At 39.1% G+C, this 20,448-nt stretch overlaps 1 long non-coding RNA gene across 1 annotated transcript in view; it reads left to right on the top strand.

Moving 5' to 3' along the window:
* Positions 1–10,127, top strand: part of LOC132823873 (uncharacterized) — an 89,899-nt gene extending 79,772 nt beyond the window's left edge. The window contains exon 3 of the long non-coding RNA XR_009645606.1: positions 10,084–10,127. This is a non-coding gene — a long non-coding RNA (uncharacterized LOC132823873). The remainder of the gene's footprint in view (positions 1–10,083) is intronic.
* The last annotated feature ends 10,321 nt before the right edge of the window (positions 10,128–20,448 follow it).

Below are 20,448 nucleotides of genomic sequence, written 5' to 3'. Positions count from 1 at the left end.
GGGTCAATGTTCTGGGCATATAGTGAAACTTGAATTGAATAAAAAAAGAACCTGGAGTAAAAACTAGCCTGATGGTGACCATTATCGATTGTTAAAGAAAAACCCCATTGGATTCATGAAGAACTTTTAGGGAAGGAAAGCTTTACCTGGTTTACATGTAACAGCGGACACTGAAAAATGGTTGGCTCTAACTGTCATCTGTAACAACCAGTGACAACCATATCTTATAAAATATTTAAAATATCTGTGCAAATAGATATCTACAAAAGAGGAACACTAATGGCAATCTTGAATTACTTACAGTAAAATAAACACAAGCTGCATTTTAAAAACAGAGTCTCTTAAATTATGGGCAGCTGAAGTGCACAAAATTAATTTACAGCCTGAACAAGATGGCATTAGAATAGGCGTCCTGGGCCGGAACTTGGCCATTCTGATGGTCTTTCTTTTCCTTTTTAGTTTATTTTCTCTGTTTGTTTTTGTTTTTTTTCCCCCTCTATACCTTTTACTTACCACTTGTCCTGAGCTCAGACAGCATCAGCAGTGGTGAGAGTGTAGTATAGAACTCGACTAGTCCTCATTTCTTTTGCTGGGGCAGCATAAGCCCTGGCATCAGAATTGCTGGCTGCTATGTCAGTGGAGGTTTCCGTTAGCAAGAAAGGCCCAGTGGTGAAAGATGGTGCCTGAGGATCGGTGATTTTGTTGTTATTAGGTCCAGTGCTGGTGGCAATAGAGCACTGGCAAATGGGCATCACAGTGACAAGGTTGGCTCAGTGGTGAGAAACACAACTGATGTTGGCTGATCTGGCACAGGCAGTGGAGGAGGAGTATTGCCCAGTGGCAAAACATGGTGCCTGAGGATTGATGATGTTGACGTTAATTGGGTCTGGGGTAGAAGGTGGCCAAGCGGTGGATGGGGAGATGGTGGCGCAGGCGTTGGTGATATGCAGGTTTAGAACTGTTTTATTGTTATTTTTTACCCTTATTATTAAATTATAGCAAATAAAAAATTTTCACTGTGTTTTATTGTATTCTTACTGTAATATACATGTGACAATAAATCTATCACTCACTCAGATGGCAAAGGGTGAAAAAAGATCATGATTTGTGGAATAGAGTTCTCCTCACTCAGCACTTCTCGAAAGCTCTTCTATATCTAGGATTGAATGCTTGTGCAGTTCTGTTCTGAGAATATGGAGCTTCTCTGCTGTTAGGCTGGGTAAAAAATTCCAAATTCTACGAAGGCTTCAAGCTGCATTAGAAAAACCATGCACACTCAAAATGGGATTGATATTCCTGGGGTCTGTCTCTGGATTATTCACATGGTGAACATCATGTTTAAATTATCCCTATCCATATCCTTCTGTCACATTGTCTGATCAATGGCGCAGACTGCTTCCAAAGTGTGGAGATAAATTAGGGGTTGGACAGTCTAGAATTGTGGCTGCCGCTATTCACAAAGGCATTTGGATGCAATCCTGAACTTCGAGGAGGAATTCCTGGCATTTAACGGGAAGGTCCTTTGAAATGGCAGGAGGAGAATGACCAGGCTATTGTGGAATGGAAGTTCAAATGTCAGATAGCTTGAGGGAGACGAAGAAAGAGAAGTGTGAGGCGTGTGAAATTGGGTTTGAACTGAGTGGGATGAAGCAGATGCCACTATTCTTGTCTGGAGTTGGGAGCAGCAGAGACAGCAACAATATGGAATGACAACAGCAAAAAGAGGGACATAACCAATGAGGAAGGATCTTAAACACATTGCTATAAGATTGTGGAATCCTTTACCAGCTCATATTTAACATGAAAGAAATGGATAAATATCTGATAAGAATACTCAGAAAAGGATCTGGAATTATTAGAGAGAGTGGTAGCATAGATTTTAAGGTTTGTTCTGAGAGGAGATTTCTTGGTTTCTACTCTTCAGTTCATGGGTGGTCTCTTGGTTCTTAGAAACTCTCATAAAACAATTTAAGTTGCCAGTGCAACAGCTCCCACAGTCATGGCAAACTTCTCTCAATGGAAACAGAGCCCAAGATGATAGTGGACTTGGAAGCCAAGTGAACAGCAAAACACAGCTCAAATTGCACCTTGCTGGCTCGTCTCCAGTGTTAGTTGTAGTCTCAGGTGAGAGCAGGAAAACAGAAAATGCAGTAATTATTACAGCCAGGCCTGAAATATTTGGCAGCTCTTGTTTATTATATGCACAATGATCATTGTGATGATAAGGGCAATTGTAAATAAAATACATCTTTTACATGTCCTCTATGGGTGATTCTAGTTTCAATTTTTCATTGTAATGAGATTTTAGTGATGTTACTTGGAGTGTATGTATACTAGGACTTGGGGAAAACACTTTTGGTGGCCTTCAAAGAACTTTTGAAGAGAGGTCAAATAGGGCCCTGACCTCTGAAATGAAATTTGGTCTTTCTGATGTTAAAATGCTTTTTCACTGTTTCATTGTTACACTTTCTCAAGTGTAGACTCCTGTATGACTAAACATATATGATGGAGTCTGGGGTCTGTGGGCTGTAGACTGTGGTGAGATCATTACGGGAGACCCTGTTGCTTGTTCAAGACCTTGTTGATGGCCCAACTTGCCACATTCATATCCAGCCTCATCTTACAAAACTCCCCAAACATGCTAAATGTCAACAAAACCCAACATGGAATCCAACATGCATCTCCAATCCACATGCAGCACACACCTGTACTTCAAAGCTGCACCTTGGGCTGGATTGGCAATTCTTGTTATAATACTGCAGCAAAGACACTGCATTTAGGATCATGCATGCAAGTCATGGACTGGACCAGACGACGTGTCCAGACCATTTGCTTGCTGTCATAGCACTCATTCACTCTGAGCCTACTGAGACGCTCACAACATGTCTGCCTTGCTTTGCTTCACCTTGCATTTTTTTGTGCTTTTCCCCCTCAACTGAAGATACCAGATTCATGTTACTTCTGTCTTGCCATCCCATTCAACATTGAGACAAAGGCAGGAAGCTTGTCACAGTTTTCAGCAGATGTCAGGGATAGTATTTGATCAGGAGGTTATGGCATGATAAGTCAAGGGCAACCTCTGATACCCTTCTCAGGACTTGGAAATAGTCAGACAGCCAGAGTTGGGATGCTGCCCACATAAGGGATAAAGAACTGAATGTTGGGCACCCCACCACCCATCTTGTGTCTGAGAGAGAGGCAGGTATAAATGCGATGAAAGCAAGTGAAGGAATCCGTTGCAAGCATTAGTGAGAGTGGTACAGTAGTGGAGATAATGAGGGTGAGGTATCAGAAAGATGATGATACTTACATTGGCGGAGTGCAGAAGGTCATTGGTCTTCCTTGTATTGTACTGTGCTGTGCATTTCTCAAGGTGACTGAGCTGCTTTCACCCAGGTCCTCACCTTGGACTGATGTCGTGGCTTTCACTGTTGGGTGGGAAGAAGAAACCGCACATCCACAAAACTCATTCATCAGGATTGACCCTGCCCATAAATGGGGTCCATCTGCCACCAGGAACCATGAAAGGCAGCTCTGGACTGATGGTGCTTGTCTGGGTGTGCAACAGTCTTTTTAAGATGTTGGAAGTGCAAGTGATGCTGGAGAAATGTGAAGTCATCTATTTCAGTCGGAGTGGCAGTGAAAAGGATTAATACTTGAATAGTGAAATGTTGCAGCATGCTTCTATACAAAGGGACCTAGGTTTCCTTTTGCCTGAATCACAGAAGGTTAGTCTGCAGGTACAATGAGTAACTATGAAGGTAAATGAAATTTTCTCCTTCATTGCTAAAGGGATTGAGTTTAAAAGCAGGGATGTTATGTTGCAGCTGTACAGGGTGCTGGTGAGGCCATACCTGGAGTACTGTATGCCATTTTGGTTTCCTTACTTGAGAAGGGATGTACTGGCACTGGAGGAGGTGCAGAGGAGGCTTACCATGTTGATTCCAGAGTTGAGGGGGTTGGCTTATGATGAGACACTGAGTAGATTGGGATTATATTCATTGGAATTCAGATGAATGAGGGGTATTTTATAGAAACATATAAAATAATGAAGGGAATAAATAATATAGAAATAAAGAGGATGATTTCACTGGTAGGTAAAACTCAGACAAGAGGCTATATCTTCAAGATTAAAAGGAGCAGATTTAGGAATAAATTGAAAGAACTTCTTCACCCAAGGGTTGTAAAATCTATGAAATTCCTTCCCCAGTGAAGTAGTTGACGCTACTTCAGTAAACATTTCAAAGCTAAGATGGATTTTTTTAAACAATAAAGGAATTAAGGAATACAGTGAGAATGCGGGTGAGTGGATCTGAGTCCATGAAAAGATCAGCCATGATCTTATTGAGTGGCAGAGCGGGTTTGAAGGGTCAGATGGCCTACTCCTGCTCCTAGTTCTTATGTTCTTATAAAATTTGGGGTATGTGCTGTGAGGCATATTGTTGTGGGAATGGTATGATGGGGCTGAACTCTGTTATGATGGATGCCACGGGGCAGGATAGGTTATTAATGAGATGAGTTTGTAAGATATGGCAAAAATCTCTCTCGACCTTGGTGGAAATCCCTCTAACTTTGGACTTAATCACAAAAAAAAGTCAAATTCAGCCCAGGGACTAACAAGCCAGAGAATTTACACTTACATTTATCGGCACATACTGACTGTTTGAATGTCATTGAAGAGCATAGTTTCTGCAGAAAGTATAGTATGAGTAGCATGCCATTCTTTTCCAATTCAAATTTAGTATAAAATAATTCAAAATTAAATATAATCAAAAGCATTCATATGGCCATCCAAGCATTATTAAACCTGAAACATTGCCATTCAATACTTCTCATCTGAGTGTTGTGCAGCTTAGCTTAATGGCATTTAGGATTCTGTCATTAGATTGAAGGTTTAAACCCACCTCCAAGATTTGATCACATTGGTTATTAAGAAATTCTGAAGTAGAAGTAAGTGAAAAGTGGATATTAATTGAACACCAGGTGGAACAACATATCCTGAACAGTTACACTGCAGGGTCTCTCCCTACCTTGTTTGTTATAAGTAGAGGAAAAAATCCAGCCATTTGGAAGTTCAATGAATCGTTACTTCCCCCAATGGAGTGTTTATCCGCTATAACACAGGTAACATAACTTAGGCTGGAGCTTTAATGCAGTAGTAAGGATGATGCTGTTTTAGATAAGATGTTAATCTAAGGATTTACTTGCCTGATATGGAGGATAAATAATATCCTAACACAAAAAGCACTGGCAGATTACTATGGTTTGTGAAACTTAGCTGCGTGAAAAATTGCTGCAATGTTTGTCTACTTAACAGATATTTAAACTTAAAGTAATCTATTGGCTATTAAGCATTGTGAAATATTTTGAAGACCTAAATGGCATTATGTAAATGTCACTAAGTTGGAGATAATGGCACAGTGGTAATATGTTAGTAATTCAGAGACCAGAGATTTGCTGGAACCTCAGACAACCTGTTCCTACCTCCTTCCCAAACTCCACAAACCAGACTGTCCCTGTAGTACCATTATATCAGCCTGTTCCTATCCCACTTAGCTCGTTTTCTCCTAGCTTGACTCCATCCTCTCTCCACTTGTCCAGACTCTGCCCACCTATAACTGTGATTCCTCTGATTCCCTCCACCCCATATTGACAACTTCTAGTTCCATGGCCCTAACTGCCTCCTGTTCACCATGGGTGTCCAATCTCTTCTGTACCTCCGTTCCCCACCAGGATGGTCTGAGAACTCTCTGCTTCTTCCTTGACCAGAGATCTGAACAATCTTCATTCACCACCATACTCTTCTGCTTGGCTGAACTTGTTCTCTCACTGAACAATTTATTTTTGATTGATTTTATTGGTGTCGCATGAACCTGAAGTACAGTGACAAGTTTTATTTTGTGAGCAGTACAGGCACATCATAACAGACAAGGACATATGGATCATGGGGTGCTTACAGTGAGCCTTTCAAGGTTGTGAGGCACAGAAGGTGCACAAAATCAAGGTCAACATTAGGTTTCAAATTAGAGAAATTAGACATTGAGCTGTCTAATAACAGCAGGGAAGAAACTGTTCTTGAACCTCTTGATATGTGTTCAAGCTGCTCTATCTTCTGCCGGATGGAAGAGGTTCGAAGAGAGTAATGTTGGGGTGGGGTGGGTCTTTGATGTTGGCAGTCTTCTCTTTTAATTTACCCCACTTCTGCAAATTCCAAGGAGTGGCTATGGGCACCTGCGTAGGTCCCAGTTATGCCAGCTTTTTTAGTGGGGTATTTGGTTCCAGCCCTACATGCCTCCTCCCACAACACTTTTCCATTCTTTTTTGTACATTGACCGTTCTGGTGCTATGTCATGCTCCCACCTGTATCTTAGAAAATTTGTTAATTTTGCCTCCAATTTCCACCCTTCTATAACTTTCACATGGTCCACCTCCAACAGTTCCCTTCCTTTCCATGACACTTCCATCTCCATTTTGAGGAATAAACTGTCCACTGCCACCCGCTACAAAGCTACTGACCGCCTTAGCTACCTTCAATGCAGCTCGTCACACCATGTCATGTAAGGATTCACCCAATTCTCCCCGTTTCTTCGCCTATGTGGTTTCTGTTTGGATGATGCCACCTTGCAAAAAACCATTGCTGACATGGCTTCCTTTTTCAATAACTGTGGTTTCCCACACACTGTGGTTGACAGGGCCCTCAACTGCATCTGACCTATCACCTGTGCTTCTGCCTTGACCCTTGCCATCATTCTCAACAGTATGATCGGGTCCCCCTTATCCTTACTTTTCATCCCACTAGCCTCCACTTTCAAATGATCGACCTTCGCCATTTCAGACAATTCCAGCAGATAGCCACCATAAAACATATATATTCTCCTCACTTTCCCGTCTGCAGGGACTGTTCCCCGGGACACCTTGGTCCATTCATTGATGACCACCAATATCACCCCCCTTCCCACAGCATCTTCTCATGTAACTACTGAAGGTGCAATACCTGTCCCTTCACCTCTTCACTGCTCACCATCCAAGGACCTAAGCTGTCTTTCCAGGTGATGCAGCATTTCACCTGCACCACTTCCATTCTGGTCTATCACATTCACTACACCCAGTGTGGCCTACTCTAGCTAGAGCAAATTACTGCAGATGCTGGAATCCGTACTGAAAACAAAACCCCTGGAAATCACAGCAGGTGAGGCAGCATTCATGAAGAGACAACAGACACCAGTGCTCTGATAGTCAGTTAGACTGTCAGTTAAAATGTTAACTTGCGCTCTCTCTGGATGCAGCTTGACCCGCTGTAATTCCTGGCATTTTTTGATTTCAGTACAGATTCCAGAGTCTGCAGTAATTTGTTCCTATTGGAAATCTGGGTTCACACCCCACTACAGTAGCTAGGAGAATTTAAAAGACAGGAAGCTTGTTGGCCCCAGAGTAAGATTTTTGCTTTGGGACATTTGGATGCAACTGGTTCTGGAATTTTAAAGAGACAGTCATGATAACCTAGTAGTCATCTTACCCTGGTCCAGGCTCATGTCCCCTTTGCCATAATCCACTTTCATCCTCCCCTTCCCCCACCTGCATCCTTCTCCTTACCCTACATCCACCCTCCCCTCTGCATCTTTCTCACTCCCCTCTCCTCCCCATCCCTCCACAACCTTCTCCATTCCCTCCCCTCTGCATCATTCTCACTTCCCTCCTCTCCGCATCCTTCTCCCTCCCCTCCTTGTCAATGAACTGTGTACGAGACAGTTATTGCTCTCTGATTACCTGCCAATATTATTAAAGAAGTTGCAGGTTGCTGAGAGATGCTCACTTGTTCCCAACTGCATATTCTTCCAGATGTCCAATAATTGAAAAGGAACCCATGTTAGAGTGTTGACTTCAATAGGTGTCTTGAGGTGGAGTTGGCATGCAAAAGGCTTCATCATTCTGTGACGTGTGAAGTAGTAAGATGGTCATAGCCCTGAGCTATGACGACAACTGCAGCCTTACCTGCTCCACTTTATTCACAGTCTTGCAGGGAAGGTATTGTGTGAAGTAGTTAAGACCTGAAAGGGTTGAGTGTTACCTATAGCATATGAAGGACTGTTCTTCAGAGGAACTAATTGCTTCTGTAGTTCTTCACAGTCCCGTACCAATTCTCCATGTAGCTGTTATTGTACCCTTAAGTTGGACATGATGTTTTACGGAAGAGAATGTATCTTAGATGTAATTAGATTCTACATATCCTGCAATAAATCGTTTTTCCTTTATTGAATTCAGAAATAAATCTTTCACCGAAGGTATCATGTAGGCATCTATCCTCTCAAATAATCAGTAGTTTGACTAATACCAGCAAAAGGGACTGATAGAAGTAAATCTGTTCATAAGGCATTGGCTGTGCTGGTAAGCAGTGGTGGGATCTATTGACTCTCAAGGCAGAAACAGCAACAGTGGGAACAAATTGGGGGGAAAAAAAGCTATTGTATGAAAGCCACAGTAATTCAAGAAGAGGGAAGGAAGAAGACGAGAGAAGAAAAAAAAATTAGGTCAGAAAACTGACTGGATCTTTAAGTATTCATCCTCTCAAAAGTGCACTAAGATTCAGCTTCGATGAATGCAGTGGCCAGCAATAAAAAGACTGTAGGGATGATAGCAGTTGAAGTCTAGTTGTAAACGCTCAAATGATCTTGAAACAGCAAAATATATCCAAAAACTGATGAAGATAAGTAGAGTGTCACCAAAGCTGCAAGATGAATTGTCCAAATTGTAATCCTGGGATACAGTGATCAGTGTTGGATAAATGATGTTAGTAAAGTCCCTGAGTAAGGTTGGAAAATTTCATTTTTAAAAGCAAAGTCCTAGGCATAATTAAATTAAGGAGAAATTAAAGGGAGTCATGAAATACTGTTATGTAAACCAGCATAGTTATAAATGTTTTGAAAATCAAGAGAAGCTGTTCAGAAAAGTATTTGTGAAAAAAAAACACGCCTATTAAGGTAATTGCCAAAGCAGCACTATATATGTAATAATTAATATGAAAATGTTGAGGGCAGAAGAGTTTATTAAACTATTTTGAAGGTTAACTAAGTTTTTGTTATTCAACTAAAATCATTTCTTTAAACTGCATTGTCAATGAGACGACATTGAAAACAATGTGAAAAGGTACAAAACATTTGCAGAAGTATCAGGAAGAATGCAAGCCTCAAAATGCAAAAGAGGTTTATGAAATAATGGAGATGGGGGACCCAATATGATCACAAAGGTTGCCTCCATTTGGAAGCAACATTTAAAGCTGTTATATTCCAGTTTAAAGCATTTCAGTGATAGAGTCATAGAGTTGTACAACACAGAAACAGACCCTTTGATCCAACTTGTCCATGCCAACTTGCAATCCTAAACTGATGCAGTCCCATTTGACCCATATCTGTCTAAAACCCTTCTTATATGGACCTGTCCACATGTATTTTAAATGTTATCATTATTTTCACCTCCACCATTACTTCTGCAGCTCATTCCATACATGCGCCACCTTCTACCAGAAAAAACTGCCCCCAGTTCCCTATCAAATCTTTCCGGTCTAACCTTAAACTATACCATCTACTTTTGGACTCCCCTGCTGTGGAATAAAAGACCTTGGCTATTCACCCTATCAGTGCCCCTTGTAATTTTATAAACCTCTGTAAGGTCACCTCTTAAGGTGGGTTTTGAACATAGTTGGTTCTGAGGTAATGACGCTACCACTACACCATAAGAGGCCCCATTCTTACTTTCACACTCAAATTCCTGTCTTCTGTCAACTGTGCCTAGTTGGCCACAGCATTGATTAGTGAGATCTATTCCAATTTCACATTGTTGGTTTCTGATATTATCAAGTTAATGTTAAAATTGTAAAATGCACTTAAGTGATAGTGGAAATAAATTTAGTCATATGGTTGTAAAATAATCACCTGTGTGTACTACTACCTAATTAATTTGACTTTCTGATAGGAATTTCTTATTTTGCGAAGCTGTGAAGATTTTAGAGATATAATATGAGCAATTATATTTATGTTTTTCTCATTTAAAATGTTGCTGCATTTATACTGTGTATTTCCTCTTCAGACCCAATCAGCTGATGATCTTTATGTGCCTGTTCTGAATATACAACGTTCGGAATTTCCTCTTCGCACTGAAGTTGTGTTCGTCTTGCAACAACTGAATATTTCAGATGAATCTTTAATATTCAGAGATGAAATTGACCTCCATTTCTTAAACAGAGAAGGGAAGCTGACTTTAACACTAGTTAATCATAATATGCTAATGAGGTACAGTAATTCAAGATTGTAATTTTCAATAACAATTTAAATGAGTTGATTCTGATAATTATATGTGCAAATTTTTGATTTTTTTCTGCCTTGATTATAAAAGGGAATAAAATATTGTTTATTCAACTGAATTGGAAGGTCTAGATTTTAATAATGGAATTGGATGACTCAGCCTGGAAAGGGAGTTGAAGAACTGTTCTTGCTGGGTCTATTTTCATTTTAGCTTAATAACATCTCATCTGAATAAAACTTGACTAGTTTTTGGAGTCAATATTCTTCCAATTACTTTAAGAGTGAAAATTACTTAATTTTTTTTTAACCTTGTAGTCAGTAGTTCTTCTATTGAAGAAAAAACAAGGTATCTATTGGAAGCTTGTAATTTTCTGGAATTTAATTTAGTAATGGAGTTAATTTCGTAGTTTTGGCAATAAAAAAGCTGTTTTATTTGAAAAAGTGTAAGTCCAAGACAGACGTGGAGCATACCTTCCAAAATGGAGGCTGTTGGAGTTTAATAATCTAGTCAAAATTAATAAATATCAATATTTATTTGAAATATCATTAACAAGCAAGAGTCTTCTAAGCTAAATGATGATTCACAGTTATGTTTACACCTCACATTCATTATTGAAATAAGAATAATGTGAATGGTGAAGTTATCAAGCATAACATAAAATAATCATCTCAGAAGAAGGCAAAGACATTCCTCAGTATTTAATGAACAAGAAAAGAAATTCAATGGCACCTTGATGATCACTGTGCGTATAATGCTTTACTTCAAAGAGACTATATTATGAAAGCTTAATGGAAGGAGAGTGGCAATGAATTTCTGTTTCTTAGGTGGGGAATGCAACTTTTAACTCATTTATTTTTGGGGTTATTCTATGTACAGTATATAGCATCCTAGTACGCTTCCATTTCTTTTGCTGTGTTGATTCTTATGAGAATGAAAATGGAGCCACCTCCAGTTCCTGAAAACCTGTATTTCCTTTGTCGAAATCTTGCAGGGAAAGAATTTGTGATTCCTTATTTACTAAAGCAGTGAAGGTTCAAAATTCTGTAATTTTTAAAAAAGAAGTTTTATTATTGTAAGAGTCAAATAAAGCAAGTATGAATCACTATATTGGGTAGTCACCTAATATTTAAAATCAACATAAGCATGAATTAACAGGAAAACTGCGATCAATTATAAACAATAATTTGCAAATTACATAGATCTTACAAATTGATTCAACTGTCTACACGTTACATAGCTATTAACTCTGTCATAAGATCCTTCAAAATTTGGTTTTCCTTACAAGGAATTTCAGCTCCAGTCATTGTAGAGCTTATTCTGATCCCTCGCCAACTGCCAGTAACCTTCAAGCATATTGACCTCGGTAACAAAGTCTGAATTTCAGTTGAATCTGCAAGTTAGAGAATTGGATAAAATTCATCTTCTTTTTCTTCTTCAGTATTAACTTTACTATAACCAATGCAGAATGTTAGTGATTCATCAAGTTTTGGTATCAATATGGCAAGAGAACTCTTGATTTTAATTTAGTCAATGATTTAATTTTTCAGCACAATTTTAATTGCCTCTTGAGCTAATTTTCCAGGATTGCTTATAGCTGTTAAGTTGCCCCACCTGCTACATTTCAACACCTAGAATTGCCCTTCACAATATACATTGTGAAATGAAAGAGCTTACATGGGTTTCTTTTAATCAACAACAGTTTCCATTGTCAAGCTTGCGTTTCTCTACTGGATGCTTGCCAATGTTTGGATTGCTAGGTTGGGACTGCTCACTCAATGAGCTGAGCACTGCTTGATATTTAAAATATTTCAACACTTCCAAAGCTTTTAACTGAGTTGGTTTGCCTTTTTTGGGTAACATTCAGTTTCCTACTGTCTCCTTTGTTAAAGATTAAAAACTAATGTTTGCTTAAATAAATACTATTATCATTTGTATGAGGTGTAAGGATTATCTTCTTTCAATATTACTGAAATCACTAAATTTAAAGGTTTCCACGTTAATTTATCAAATGAATAGGAACAAATAGGTGTATGTTTCAAACAAAAATGTGCTTTCATAGAGTTAAAGGCTTAAATATTTGCAAAGGAAAGGCAGAGTGGCACTTTTGGATAATAATTTGGGTTATTTGGCAATTTTTTTAGAAGTGCAGAAGGAAACATTTTTTAATCTTGTGCAGACTTAATAGGAAAGCTGTGTTAAATATTGGGACCATACAATAACAATTTTTCCCATTTTTAATCTAATTTAATTTGTTAGTTAAAGGCAGCTGATTTAAGCCAACAGTGTAACATAGTTAACAATTACACAGATATTGTGTTTGGAACTTTTAGTTCTTGAAATTAATTGTTTAAGTAATGCACTGTTTACAGTTATGGGGCTGATTCAGTTTAAATGTGTTCTTGAACAATTCTACACAGGAAAACAATTTGAAGAAATGAACCTGTAGGATTAGTTTTGCTGAGTCAACTTATATATACTTAAATTTTTTTTGAAATTTGCAATTCTTACAGTGATTAAAGTCAAACAAAACACATGTATGGAAATGTGGACAATATAAAATTACAGTTGATACGTTTGTCTTTTAGTGATGACAAAGCACTTGAAACAGCTATTATCAAAATAATTGATCACCATGACCACCATGAACAAGAACGATTCCATTCTACTCAGTGTGAAATTATTCTGGAGCCAGTTGGATCCTGCAGCACCCTAATAGTTTCAGAAATTCTTCAAGAAGCTCCAGAGTTGCTGAATGAGCAATTAACACATCTTTTCAGAGGTAAAAATATTTAATCTGGTTCAAATCCGGTTGGGGCTGTACCCTAATAGCCGTTGTGCTAAATTATATTTTCATGTAACTTGTCATCTATAACACATTGATTCCTTTAAAACCAAAGCTCCATTTAATGTATGAATTTAACTAACTCATTTGAAAGAATGAGAATGCTGTAATTTTAACCTAGGTAGAATGGAATGGAATGGATAGCTCCATTGTCATAGAGTCAGAGTCTGACAGCACGGAGACACACTGGCCCAAACTGGTCCATGCTAACCAAAATGTCCATCAATGCTAATCACATTTCCCTGCATTTAGTCCATATCCTTCTAAACCTTTAATATCCACGTGTTTGTTCAAATGCCTTTTAAATGTCGTTACTGTACCTGCTTCAACCACTTCCACTGGCAGTTCATTCCACGTGCTTACCACCCTTTGTGTTAAAACAAAATGCCCCTGAGGTTCCATTTTATTCTTTCTCCTTTAATCTTAAACTGTTGTCCTCTCGTACTTGATTTCCCCATCCCTGGGAAAAAGGCTGAATGCATTCACCCTATCCATGCCTCTTATGATCTTATACACTTCTAAACGATTTCCCCTTAGTCTCTTACACTCTAAAGAAAACTGTCCTAGCTTGTCCAACCTCTCCCTATAACTCAGACAGCTGAGTCCTAGCAACATCCTTGTAAATTTCTTCTGCATTGTTTCCAATTTAATAACAAGCTTCCTTTTAGCAAGGTCACCAAAACTGAACGCAATACTCCAAGTGCAGCCTCACCAACATCCTGTACAACTGCAATGTAACTTCCCAATTTCTACACTCAGTCTCCTGACGGATGAAGGCCAGTGTGCCAAAAGCCACTGCCTTTGCCCTGTCTACCCATGACTCCACTTTCAGAGAACCGTGACTTAACTCCAAGATCCCTTTGTTTCACTATATTCTTTAAGGTCCTACCATTCACCATGAAACTCCTGTCTTGATTTGACTTTTCAAAATGCAGGCGCTCACACTTATCAATATTAAACTCCAGTTGCCACTTCTCAGGCCACTTCCCCAGCTGATCAAGATCCTGCTGCAATTTTTGATAACTTTCCTCACTGTCCATGATACCTTCTATTTTATTGTCATCTGCAAATTTACTAATCTTGGATCAAAGCAAATTACTGTGAATGCTGGAATCTGAAACCAAAAAAGAAAATGCTGAAAAATCTCAGCAGGTCTGGCAGTATCTGTAAGGAGAGAAAAGAGCTGACATTTCGAGTCTAACTGATCCTTTGTCAAAGTTTTTTTAAAAAAGTGGAAAAATAGAGAGGTATATATACTAGGCTGAGAGAAGGTGAGTCATGGCTCCAGGGACAAAGGTAGCAATAAAGAGGTGATAATGACAGTGCATAGAGAGATTATAGGGAGATTAGGAGCTGTGAATGACCAAGGCTGAAGCCAGTGCTATGTGACAAAATATGTGGGGGATGGGGAAAATGGGTGAAGCAGAGGCCAAATAGAATACAAGCAAGAAGAGTAGCAAAGGGGGAAGAGGAGAGGAACAAGGTGATGAGAGAGTGGGGAGCGAGAGAAAGAGAGACAATCAAGAAAGAAGAGGTATAGAACAGTAGGAAAAAATGAAATAAAATTATCTGAAGTTGTTGAATTCAGTGTTGAGACCAGCAGGCTGTAACGTGCCTAGTCAGAAGATGAGATGCTGTTCCTCCAGTTTGCATTGAGTTTAACTGGAACATTGCAGCAAGCCAAGGACAGACATGTGGGCACGGGAGCAGGATTGTCCTGCGTCCTTGGCCTGCTGCAATGTTCCAGTGAACGCAATCTGGAGGAACAGCATCTCCTCTTCCGTTTAGGCACATTACAGCCTGCTGGTCTCAACGTTGGATTCAACAACTTCAGATAATTTTATTTCATTTATTTTATTTATCTTTTAAAAAAAAATTTTTCACTGTTCTGTACCTCTTTTTTTCTTTGTCTCTCTTTTTCTCACTCCCCACTCTCTTATCACCTTTTTCCTCTCCTCTTTCTCCCTTTGCTACCTTTCTCCCCTGTTTTCCATTTTGCCTCTGCTTCACCCATCCCCCACATATTTTGTCACATGGTACTAGCTTCAGCCTTGGTCATTCACAGCTCCTAATCTCCCAATAATCTCTCTATGCACTATCATTATCACCTCTTTATTGCTACCTTTGCTTTTGGAGCTAGGACTCTCCTTCTCTCAACCTAGTATAAATACCTCCCTATTTCTCTCCATTTTTTTAGCTTTGACAAAGGGTCAGTTAGACTTGACATCAGCTCTTTTCTCTCCTTACAGATGCTGCCAGACCTGCTGAGATTTTCCAGCATTTTTTCTTTTGGTTTCAATTTACTAATCTTGCCTTTTACATTCTCATCCATATCATTGATTTAGATAACAAACAGTAATGGGCCCAGTATCAACCCCTGAGACACTTCACTAGTCACAGGCCTCCAGTCCAACAAGCATCCTTTCACTATTACCCTCTGCTTCCTGCCATCAAGCCAATTTTGCAACCACTTTGCCATCTCCTCTTGGATTCCATGCAGTTTCCTCCAGGTGCTCTAGTTTCCTCCCACAGTCTAAAGATGTGCGGGTCAGGTGAATTGACCATGCTAAATTGCCCATTGTGTTAGGTGCATTAGTCAGAAGGAAATGGGTCTGGGTGGGATACACTTCGGAGTGTTGGTGTGGACTGGTTGGGCCGAAGGGCCTGTTTTCACACTGTAAGAAATCTAATCTAATCTAATCTAATCTAATCTAATCTAACCTTCCAGAGCAGTCTACTGTGTGGAACCTTATCAAAGGCCTTACTAAAATTCATATAAACTACATCTACCACCCTGCCCTCCTAGTCCTTCCTGGCCACTTCATCAAAGGACTCTAACAAATTTGTGAGGCATGATTTCCCACACGTAAAGCCATGCGATTAATCCGAATCAAACTCTGTCTTTGCAAATGCATGTATATCTTATCTCAGAGTCTTCTCAAGTAATTTACCTACTCCAGATGTTAGGCTTATTGATCTATAGTTCCCAGGTTTTCCTTTGCAGCCCTTGAATAATGCCAAAACATTTGTTACCTTTCAGTCTTCAGGATCCTCACCCGTGATTAGCGATGATGCAAAAATATAAGCCGAGGCCCCCGCAATGTCATTCGTATCCTCTTGCAGTGTTCTCGGATATACCCGGTCAGGCTTAGGAGATTTACCCACCGTCATACGTTCTAATACATCCAACACCTCTTCCTCTGTGATGCAGACTGTCCATAGGATATGACCACTAACTTGCCCAAGTTCTCAAGTATTCATATCTTTCTCCATGGTAAACACAGAGGAGAAATATTCATTGAGGACTATGCCCATCTCCAGCGGTTCTACATGTAAGCATCCATTTTGGTGCTCTCTAGTTTTTTTTCCTTTAATATACTTAAAGAACATCTTTGAATTCACCTTATTCTTCTCAGCCAGAGCTATCTTGCACTCACTTTTCATCCTCCTGATTTCCTTCTTCTATAATCTCCTATATCCCCATATCTCCTGTGTCATTGTGTTACTTGAAAATTTTTCTCAGGTACCTATGAGTCCCATTTTCATTTCAGACAGTGTGCTATTTTGCATTTCTATGAATGTATCAGAAGGGGCCATTTGGTTTAATAAAACAACTGCCCACCCCTGGCAAGCTTGATTATTTCTGTAATTTAAGAAATTTCGGCCAAAACATTTTGTAATATATTACCATGACTACAAAGTGCCATTTTCACATCAAGATCCTATTAGATAATATTAGATATCCTGCCTGCTTTTATTTATGAGAGGAGAATGTTCAGGCAAGCCTAGTGTTCATTGCCATTTCCCAAGTATGGGATAAACAAAATAATACTGTTATCTGTGTTTTCGACGCATTGACCATTATAAACACTTTCCCAAGTGTTCTTGTTAGTGGGGCAGACAAATGAGCACAATTTGGTTTGTGGTTCAACTTGATTTTATTAGTGAAATATTTCTTATGAGGACACTGAGCATTTCTCAAATTCTCAGAAATATTTATTCTCTATCTAGCTCTATCCATCTAAGAAAAGATCCATTACTCTCAAAGATCCATGTGTTTGAGCTGGACTGTTGAAATCTCCTTTCTCTTTGATATATCAGCCAGATAAGGCTGGCTGTCTTCCATGAAAGTGGATCTTGCAGGTCAGGGCAGATCTTCTTCTGGGTTGCTTCATGGTCTTCTGTCCTGTATCTTATTACAGATCTTCCCTGTGAGTCTTTGCTAAGTCCTCACTGTCTTCACTGTGGGGTGACATTCAGCTATGTATTCTTATCCTCCCTCACCCTTGACCTTCCAGAATGTTCTGGTACCTTTGGGGATGAGCTAGTTTGAAATCATACAATGTGGTTGTGCCAACACCCTTCACTGTTGCCGTCTCAGGCAGTCATGAGACCAGAAAGTCTGATCGATACTTTCCAGTACACACCCCTTGGGCATTTGTAATTGGAGCTCTCTGAATCTTTATAACCTCTTTGACTTTGGTTTCCACTGTTCTCTGTAGCTGCTGGCTACTATTTAATTTAGTTGTGGGTCTGGGCGGAATATTCTTCAAAGGATGTTTGCAGACATGATTAGCTGAATGGCCTCTTCCCATATAGTAGTGATTCTTTGGCTCTATGATATCTGAAAGAGAGACATTTACAGGGCCAGTGGAGGAAAAATGGAACTGGGCCTAATAACTCCTTCAAAGAACCGGTATGGGCATCCTTGTATGCTGTGTTATTCAATGATAGTCAAAATGCAGTGAATTTTCCATCAGACCTGATTTCTCCAGCTGTGTGTTGATTTAGAATGTCCAATTTTGGACCATGATCGTTTGACCATAATGCTAATTTTAAAGTAAACTGGCAATTCTGTTTTGAAATCAATGCCTTTGTGCTTGATCTATGGTTATTGTTGTACACTTCACCAAAGCAAATTGCATAAATGAAAAACTGTGGATATGTGCCTACAGAACAGATGTTTTCTCTTGCCTGATACTGCTGTTAAGCCATAAATCTAATATAGTCAGTGAAAATGTAACTACCACTGCAGGGATGCTACAATTATCAGGAGCCTGTCTATATACTGCTGACCTGATGTGTGTTCTTTACACAATGGAATATTGCCAGTAATGACAAAAAATCTCAGGAGAAACAATTGGATACTAATGCTAAACAACCTGTAATTTCTTGAAATAACTTAGTGTGTATACTTAGCTTATGCCTTTCTTGATACAGAAGGACACCTTTTGGCAAAATTGTTGCTGATTTATTGCGTTTTGACTATCATTCAACAATGCAGCATAGAAAGGTGTCCATGTCAGTTCTTTGAAGGAGTAATTTGGCCCCATTTCTTATTTTTTTCTACACTTGGCTTGTAAATGTATGTCTCTCTCAGATATCATAGAGTCTTAGAATCACTTCAGTGCCAAAAAAGGCCATTCAGCCCATCACATCCATCCTCTGAAGAACACTCCACCCAGACTCTTAGTTAAATCTCACCCATTATCAATCTCCAGATCCATTTAACGTTGACAAGATTCCCTCTCATCAAATTAAAATTTGTCCTTGTCCAATTTTTAGTTCTAAATCAGTTCTAAATTAGTTCCTTGTTCTTATTCTTCTCTAATCTAAACTGTAAGCAATGATGATCAATCTAACTAAATATGCCCACATACAATTAGTCCATCTCATTTCCCTGTATCAGATCAAAAAAATGCTTCCTTTCTGGATAAACATGCTGAAACATATTGAGCACAACTTCTTTGATAAGGAAGTCCTCCTCCTCGCTGTTACTCTAAGATTATCCAAATCAATATTTGGGGAATTGAAGTCCCCCAATATTACCGCTCTACTACTTGCATATTTCTCTGCTTTTCCTGCAGAATTGTTCTTTTGTTGCTCCCTATAATACCTCCAGGAGAATGATCTCATTGCTTCTCAGCTTTAACCAAACAAACTCTCCTCTTATCTCCTTAATGATATCTCTCTTTCTAAGACTATGATTTGGAGATGCCAGTGTTGGACTGGGGTGTACAAAGTTAAAAATCACACAACACCAGGTTATAGTCCAACAGGTTTAATTGGAAGCACACTAGCTTTCGAAAGCTAGTGTGCTTCCAATTAAACCTGTTGGACTATAACCTAGTGTTGTGCTTTTTAACTTTCTAAGACTACATTGTCTTACTTAATCAATGTAACCATCACTTCTTTCCATCTCTGTTTTCTGAACAGTTGATATCCTTGTAAGTAATAGTCCTTAACATATTAAAACTAGATTTCTTTTTTTTCCCCATTACATCATGTTCTCACACAGCTACATGTGTTATAGCTCACAAACCTTATTCACCATATTTTGTGCATTTACATGCATGTGCTGCAATCCTGTCTTTGCGTTTTCTTCATTGGCTTCTTAGTCCTAATTAATATGGCACTAATTCCTTTTCTACTACTGCTTGACACTTTTATGTTATGTGCCCTGTCAGCTCAGTTTAAATCCTTTCTAATTTGTGATCTGGGAGTGCCTGGGTTACACGTTAACAGATCTGAAGTAATCTCTTTTGGGTAGGTGCCTTCAGCCCCATAACGTTCCAAAGCTCAAACATCTGAAACCCACACCAGTTTTCTATTATATCTGACGTATTTCATCCTTGGTGCCATTCTACTAAATCTCCTCTGTTCAATTTCGTAAGGATTTAAAGTCCTTCCTAAAATGCAGTGCCAGAATTAGCCAGAATACAGTCCTCCTGTTGGGACTTAACCAGTGTTTTTAGCGAGATTTAGGATACAAATAGCAGAGTTTTGGATGAGTTTACGTTTATGAAGAGTGGTGATTTCACAAAGGTGACATTGTAGTCAGTCAGGTATAGTGTTTGGGCCGTGCAACACATACAATTGTAGAACCAAGTGACTTTGGCCAAGCGATTTACAAAGGAAGCTCCACCCCTCAGCCTTAGAGATTATCATGGAATTGTAATATATTCTGGTGAGCAGTACTACTGAAAGACTGAGTTACATTCAAATGGGAAAATGTAAACAATAAACCTTGTATTTCTTGAGCAGTTTGTCACATTAAAATAATGTGGCACTTGGTAAGAGTTAAAATATTTTTGAAGCATACTTGTGATTCCAGTTGAGACAACTAAATTCCTAATCCCTGTTATCTACTGAAAGAAAAAAGTCACAAGGATCCACAATTTAAAGAAGAGATTTCTGGAAACAATAGTTAGACAAAATGAACATGACTGACTAAATACCATTTTAGATCAATAATTATACTTGTCACTACAAATGTTTGTACTTTTAAAGCCGAACTCCTCAACTTA

Source organism: Hemiscyllium ocellatum, chromosome 2 (genome assembly GCF_020745735.1).
Source record: "Hemiscyllium ocellatum isolate sHemOce1 chromosome 2, sHemOce1.pat.X.cur, whole genome shotgun sequence".
NCBI lineage: Eukaryota > Metazoa > Chordata > Chondrichthyes > Orectolobiformes > Hemiscylliidae > Hemiscyllium > Hemiscyllium ocellatum.
This window is presented reverse-complemented; position numbering and strand designations above follow the sequence as displayed.